The sequence below is a fragment of the Echinops telfairi genome, unplaced genomic scaffold, assembly GCF_000313985.2.
Source record: "Echinops telfairi isolate 266 unplaced genomic scaffold, ASM31398v2 ScPeMD7_70;HRSCAF=299, whole genome shotgun sequence".
In the NCBI taxonomy this organism is placed as follows: domain Eukaryota; kingdom Metazoa; phylum Chordata; class Mammalia; order Afrosoricida; family Tenrecidae; genus Echinops; species Echinops telfairi.
The window spans coordinates 26,545,479-26,553,363 of record NW_022103968.1 but is presented as its reverse complement, the minus strand read 5'-3'; the positions used below and the strand labels follow the sequence as shown (position 1 = coordinate 26,553,363).

At 42.7% G+C, this 7,885-nt stretch overlaps 1 protein-coding gene and 1 non-coding gene across 9 annotated transcripts in view; both read left to right on the top strand.

Moving 5' to 3' along the window:
- Window positions 1–494: 494 nt before the first annotated feature.
- The window catches only part of GBF1 (golgi brefeldin A resistant guanine nucleotide exchange factor 1), a 133,511-nt gene continuing 126,120 nt past the window's right edge, over window positions 495–7,885 (top strand). For all 8 annotated transcript variants that reach the window (XM_045291664.1, XM_013004264.2, XM_030885931.2 and 5 more), the window contains exon 1: window positions 495–720. The gene's annotated coding sequence lies outside the window, so the exon portion shown is untranslated. The remainder of the gene's footprint in view (window positions 721–7,885) is intronic.
- Window positions 4,834–4,999, top strand: LOC115870017. The gene has a single exon (XR_004046486.1). It is a non-coding gene; the product is annotated as a U1 spliceosomal RNA (small nuclear RNA).

The window sequence follows — 7,885 nt, the reverse complement described above, 5'->3', positions numbered from 1 at the left end:
CAGCACTATCTGGAATGAGTGATCCCTCGAGAGGCTTGGTTTCGGCTCAAGCGACTTTTGAATGGGTGTAAACCCTGGGAGTCGCGCGGCCAGCTCAGGCTCTCAAAAAGAACCCCGCCCCCTCCCCCGCAAATCGTAGTTTTTCTCCCCATAATGCCTAGCAGTCGGCCAAGCAGCACACTGCAACCGAACCTGACCAAACTCCACCTCTCCAACCGCCCAGCACAATTTCTCATTTTTCATTGGCTTTTAAAACTGTCAGTCCGAGAGTACTGGTTTTCGTTGGCTGTCCCCTACCTACTCTTTTCGTTTCCTTGTAATCTCGCCTCTTTGAGAACGTCCCGCCTCCTGAAGCCTGTCTCCTTTCTCCTATTGGGTGAATGGAATGCCATTTTTCATGGCACAAAGCCATGATTGGCTGTGCCCGTCAGGGCTCGCGCAGTTACCAGGCAGCGGGCTAGACTGAGGCTGGTTACCACGTCAGTGAGCTGACAGGGAAGGCAGCCGGTTCCACCGCCCGTCCCGGCCGGCTCGTTCCGGCTGTCTCTGCGATCCCACCCTGCCATCAGCCTCAACTTGCAGGAAGCGTGCTGCTTCCCTTCGCCCACCTGCCAGCCCAGCCGGGAGAGCCGCTCGGAGACGCCTCAGGTGCTCAGGCTGGACATGAGCAGCAGCTGCCGGTCCTGGGACTAGGCCCCGCCATTTTGGATCCGCTGACAGGTCAGCGAAGTCTCTCTCCAGAGTTCCAGTGCGGCGAAGGCCGGTTTGAGATGGCCGTAGGGATTACGAGGGGAAGATTCTTGAGCTGGGCGACCTCGGGTGGGTGTAGGGCTCTGAGGCCAGGTGTAAGACGAGGGGGAGGGATTGTTGTGGAAGGGAACTTGGAGGCGTGGAGGGGGCAAAGGTCAGGCCCCTGCCCCCGGAGAGGCGAGTCCACTCAGAATTCAGATCCCCGGCGGGGCCCCGAAACCTGCGTTGCAGGGTTCACTGACCTTTCTCTGAGCCCCTCTCCTCCGAAGCTTTCTGTGCCTTGAAAACACCGGTCCCCCAAAGCTGAGCCCAAACCTAAGCCGCCTGGTAACTAGACTTGGCAGATTCTGTCCAACATCGCGTTCTGGGGGAAGGACGTTGAACCGAGTGCTCCCTACGCTCAGGTAGTGCGGAGGGCTGAGGCCAGCCGCTGGAGGGGAAGGCCCTCCTCTGATAGGGCAGCTCAGCATGTAAACACTGGACTTCGGAGCCTCTTCCTGTAGCCAATCGCTTGCAGATACCGCTGAGGTGGGGGGGGGGGAGCTATTTTGGTTGACGAACACCCCAGGACCCCCTTCCACCCGCCCACCCCCCACTCGCGACTTTCGCTTCCCCTGGCCTAAAGAGAGGAGGTTTAATCTCAAGGAAGCTGTTCCGTTACATTTGGCTGGAGAGCGGGGAAAGATTTGGTATTCTGGCTTATTGTTCTGAGGGGGTGGAAAAGCGGCATGAGAGATGCCATGGGGCAATTTAAAAGTAGTAGGGTCAGGCCTCAGGTGAATGATGGGATTAGGACCCCAAAGAGTGTACCGCAGGTGGCCCTGTGATGACCTTTGAGTTGTAAAGGTGCCCAGATCCTCCTAAGGGTAGCGTGCTTTTAGCAGTGAGAAATAGTATAGGTCGTGGTTTTGAGTGCACAACTTAGAGACTTGTATGCTTTGAATGACTGCAGGCACGTAAGACACTACTACTCCAGGCCCCGTGGAAGACGCAAACAGGGATGTCTGTTTGGGAATCATTCTGCTCAGTGTATGCAGTTCTTAAAAGTGGGAGCATGCATGATTTGGGCACTTTAAAAAGTTTGTGGAAAAATGCCATTATCTTTTCATTGTAAATCATGATCTTTTCCTGCCAAACTTTTTGAAGCTCCTTGTAGGTTTAGTGACCTAGTTTGAGCATGGCATTGGGCTAAATGCAGGCTCAACCTAACCCCCTTTAGGCATGGTGTACTTGGGATTAGTTCTCATGTGTGATCAGAACTTGTGGCCTACTTCTGGCCCTGGCAGTCAGGAACACTGTGCACTTTTGCAAGATGAGGTAGTAATAAGAAGGATAAAAACCTGCTAGTGTCAACAGAGGAAACTTTTCTAGGATTTCAGAGTGCCTGGATTCAGTTTCTTGCAACTTAAATGCCTCTGCCCTTCTCAAATTGTGTGGGAGGGAAGGATAGTGCTTATTATTTACATTTATTGCTTTAAAGTAAATGGATTGGAAATGGTATAGGAAATTAATTTCATTTTAACTCATTGATTCAAGTTGCAGAATTGCCCAAAAAGTAGTTGAAAGTGGTGAGCCAAGTGACATAGCCAGACCAGGAAGTTCTTAGGGTTGTTGGACTTGCCATGCCCACCTTGCTTTGTTGAGTTGAGTTGATGTTTTGCCAAATAGACAACTTAATCTTTGGGTGGATAACTTTATTTAGTCAGCTTCTTCTCCAGCGGACCTAGGGGGTGACAATGGGAGCATAGCATTTAAAAATTATTATTATAACATCATTTTCTAGATAGAAATAATTCTTCATCCCCACTTCAGTCCCAAGTCAGAAAATGTGTCTGTTCTCCAAGACTTGTAGTTGAACTTTTTAATGGTGACTGTAGACAGACAGCACCTTCCAATCTTGATAGGGGTATGCTCATTGCCACAGGGCAAACTCAGGTTGTAGACACAGCTACTCATGAGTAGCTGGACACTAATCTCAATTTCAGGTCACTACTCTTTTATTTCCCTGTGTTCCAGAAGACAGGATGACTGCCACTTTTAGGTATTACCTACATTGATATGCTACTTTGAATACTGTGGACAGCTAGGAAGAAAGAAGACACAGCTTCTGCTGTATTTAGAGAGCACTGTCCAGAAGGTGCACCCTAAGCTCTGTATGCCACTTCTAACCGATCGATCACCCTGAATCCCCGAGTTTCAGTGTGACTGATGGGAAAGACTCTCCTGTGGGGGGCCGGGGGGTGGGGGGCAGAGGGCGTCTGTGTAAATGTAATTGGCTTCCGTTCATGTATTTCAGCATTCTCAATTGCAGATGTTTAAGGCAAGAACATAGAATACTGTAGTGTGCTGGTTTGGAGCCCCTATAGTAGTGGAAGTGATTGGGGAAGTAATGATTTTGTTGCATTAATGTAAACTATGTGTTACAAACTCAAAAGCCTCTTAAATATCAGGCAAGTAATGTAAATGAATGAAATGGGCCAGGTAGAAATGCCTTAGAATCTAGTGGGGCCTGTCGTAAACTACAAGACCTGTGCTCTTACTTAAAGGAGGCCCATTGTCATTGTTTGGGAATGTAGGCCTGGCTGCTAATAAGTGTTGCTGTTTTCTCAGGAAAACTTGGAAATACAGATCATTGTGTTTTTAACTGTTGCTAACTAGCTTTAAAATCTATCTATCTATCTATCTATCTATCTATCTATCTATCTATCTATCTATCTATATATATATACTCATATTTGTGTATATATACACCTTTCACAGGTCAAGCACAATGTGTCTGTTGACTGAATGCTCCCAGAGAGCCATTGGATAGTGACCTCTGATTTACACAGATGAACAGGCCTTATGAGAAATAGTCACTATAATTGTCCATATAAAATCACATAGGAGAGCTTTTTTCCTTTACCTTATTCTGACAACTGTTGCCATTTTACCTTAGGTGCTACGAGTATCAATTAAAACATGAGTTGATAGAAGGCCTGCTTACTTTTTCATCTCCAACATGGCAGGAGAGATCATTTTGGATATTCGTCAGTGCCTCACCTTGTATGAGGGAGGGGGCTTCAAAAAATTCAATGAAAAATGGAATTAAAAGATAATGAAAAATGTCCAGGAATGTTTTGAAGCCCTATCTATGTGGCTCTTGGAATAGTCTCAAAATCTCATAGAGGGAGGAGGTGACCTGGAAGGGCTGGAGGTACATTGGTCAGTCACCTGATTATCAGGTTTGGGAGGATTTTCTAGCTCGACCCTGCCAAGGCAGGGTTTTTTGTGCCTATAAGAATCGAGTGCCTATAAGCCTCGGAATGGCCGGATAAGGGGCATGCATCATCCCGGTACTGCCACTCTCAGAAAAACTAGGTTTTTTCCTAGTTTGATTTCTCTTCCACCTTTTGAGTAAATTTTTTGAGCTCAGTAACTTGTTTACGAGTTCAGTAATTCTAAGTCCCTCTCAAAACAAAACAACACCATACACACACACACAACTATGCTGTGTTCCTTGATTAGTTCTGGAAAGCGCTACAGCTTTAATGCTTCTCTGGGTCATTCAAAGAATCGAGTGCCTATAAGCCTCTGAATGGCCGGATAAGGGGCATGCATCATCCCGGTACTGCCACTCTCTCTCAGAAAGCCCATCAGAATTTTTTTGGCGTGTATAGCTGTACAGGGCACTATAAAAAAGGAAGAAAAAGCTGAGTCCTTGCCTTTGTAGAACTTACTTTCTCCAAAGAATAAGATAAAAATCCCCCCCACGCCACCCCCAAAAAGCCCAACTCAGTGCTATTGAGTCAATTCCCACTCATAGCCTATGGAACTGCCCCTTTGGGATCTTAATGGGAGTAGAAAGCCTTGTCTTTCTCTCACGTGGGGAGACTTCAGGAAGATAGATTGAAAAATGGAAGCCGTATAATTTGACTGGTGGGTAAATGTGGGCTGTTTTTGTCTACAGGGTGGCATGTGTGGGAAATAGAAGATTTGCCTGCCTGGCTCAGTCATTGTCTTATGTAAAGTCACTGTGGTAGATGTGGGTACGAATTATACCACTATTGAAGAGGCTGTGCTGATGTTAAGATGAATTTAGTCATACTTACCTGGCAGGGGAGATACTATGATCACGAAGGTGGTTTTCCCAGGGCGAGGCTTATCCATTGCACTCCGGATGTGCTGATCCCTGTGATTTCCCCAAATGTGGGAAACTCGACTGCATAATTTGTGGTAGTGGGGGACTGTGTTCCTGCTCTTTCCCCACCCTCAAAAAAGATGAATTTAGTCATTTATTAAGAATTTATTGATTCCCTCCCCCCGCTGCTTCCACCTTACAAGTATTGGGCATTGAGTGTCTCTTTTTTTGACATGCTCATAAACTCCTGGGGAGAGAGACTAAGTAAATAAAAATCAGTATCATTTGTATTTAAATACATCTATGTACCAAGAAAAAGAAGTCCTGGTGTCATATTGGTTACGTGTTGAACTGCTAATCTCAAGGTAAGCAGTTCAAAACCACTAGCTGCTCTGTGAGATAAAGACAAAGCTCTCTACTTCCATAGATAATTAGTCTCAGAAACACATAGGGGCAGTTCTAATCTGCCCTATAGGGTCACTAGGAGTCAGAATCGACTTGATGGTAGTGAGTTTTGGGTTTATGTACCAAGTGTGGAGGGGTACCAAAAAAAGAGGTTCTAGTGCTCTCCGGGGATTGGGGATGTGGATTAACCAGGGTGGACTTCACAGAGCAGAAATAATAACAGTTAACATTTCTTAGATTTTATTGTGCCAGGTGCTGTGCTAGATGCTTTACAGGTCTTTTATTTTGGCCTCACAACAAAGCTATGAGGAGATATTAGAATCTCCATTTTACAATGCAGAACTGTGTAAACTGAGGCTCAGGGAAGCTAGGAAACTACTAGGGTAAGATTCACATAGGTAACAGGACTGAAACTTGAGTCTGTCTTGACTCCGAGGCATGTGCTTGTTACTATTGTATTATTCTTACCCTTGAATTGACTTTTGGATAGAATATGGGTTCACCAGATAGATGAAAGTATGGAAGAACATTTAAGACCAAAAGGGAACAGTATGTGTAAAGGCAAAGGTGCAGCAAAGACCATAACTTTAAAAACATGGAACTTTTTCCTTTTTAAAAATAATTTATTATTAATTGGGAGTTAATACATATATTATTCCATAGTTCAATCACATCAACCAGAATTGTATAATAGTGACCACATTCAGTTCCCAAACATTCTTTTTCTTCCAAGAAGGAATGTTTGATGACTATTTTATACATACAAATGTGTATATATACATATACAGCAACCCCCACCCAGCTGGTCAAACAGCATCACCCACACTGAGACCACACACATATACCTTTTTCTGTTAGTGTCCCTCTGTCCCCGCATTAAGCACTCTTTGGAATTTTTATGAGTCTCTGGGTTGTAATGCTAAAAGTGGAATTGCTAGGTTATAAGATATAAAATTCAACTTTGCAAGATATTTAGTAGAACCAAATTGTTTGTATTACTTTAAATATTCATCAGCCACTTGATTTACATTCTATCAACTCGGTATTGTCAGATTTAAAAAATTCACTATTTCAGAGATGTAAAATAGTTTTATCTCATTATAACCTTATTTTATAATTTCCCTGATTATTAATGAAGCTAATAATGTTTTCATGTACTGTGTATACTCGAGTATAAGCCAACCCCAATATCAGCCAAAGTACCTAATTTACCACAAAAACTGCATAAAAAATGTGCTGAAAAACTCGACTTATACACGAGTATATATGGTATTTACTTCCTCGTCTATGAAATGCTTATTTATGCCTCTAACAAATTTTTTGCTTTGTTTTCACTTTATGTCTATTTTTTATACAATTGTAACAAATATTTTATATTCTGGATATTGTGTCTTTATTAGTTATATGTTCTACAAATATTTTTTCTGAGTTTGTGACTTATCTTTTATGATGTCCTTTGAGTTAATGTCTTTAGTTTTAATGTGGTTGGATATATCAATCTTTTTATGTTATGGTTTATACTGTTTGCTTCCTGTTTAGTAATCTGCACCTATTCTGAGGGCATAAAAATAAACTTTTATTCTAAAAGTTTTCACAATTTGCTTTTTTATATATAATATAATCTTTTATATATATAATCTATTTGAGATCGCTTTTTGGTATTCCATGGTGTAAGGAAATGAGCTGTTTCTTTTTTCTGTTTTTGTTTGGCGCTGTGGGCAGTTACCAGTTTATATAATGACTCTCTCTTTGGAACATGTTGGGGTCCTACAGAGTTAAAGTGCTTTCAAAAATTAGACATTGATCAAAGTCCAGGCCAGTTTGTCTGGCTAGGGATTTTAGGTGGTATGTATCTGATTGTTATTTCTGACACAAGATAAACCTTAAATTTTTTTCTACCACATTTATCTGAGATCTTTTTTTTTTTAATTAAATAATCATTTTATTAGGGGCTTATCTGAGATCTTTACAGGCCTTTTGTGATTTATAACAGGGGTTCTAAACCACTGGCTGCCAGGCAACAAGTGGTTTATGAGAGCTTCTTCCATTTGAAGCCCTGTGGCAGATTCTGTTGGGACATTTTCCTGGGTAAGGAAACTATGCTTAGTCCTTGAAAATGATTCCTCTTCATTCCTTGGATGTTTTATTTATTTATTTACTAAGAATCTTAAGACGGTGATTTTTTGCTTAGGTCTTTGCTGTTTTAGAAAGTCAGTTTTTGCTGCCCTGATGAATTTTGATCTTAGGACAGTTGAATGGTCTACTACTTACTTCATTTAGAATTCTAGTTCAAAATGTATCTCCTTCAGGAAGTCTTCCAAAGGACCTGCAAATCCAATTAGATCTCAGTCTGTCCGAATGGCTCTTTTGTGGCATAGCAGTTTTGTTTTTTAGCTTGTTACTATGCTTTTTAGAGCCAGACCGGGGCTTTCTTTGGTTCAATGTGAGATTGCTGGTGAGGCCCTTACTTGTGAGCAGGGTTTTCTCTTACTAGCTGGGGGTGGGGGTTCAGCGAATGAGAGGTGGGCAATGGGGCGGTGTGTTAGACAGGGTTCTCTAGAGAGATAAAACTAAATTGCTGATAATTTAATATATTTATTTATAAAGATA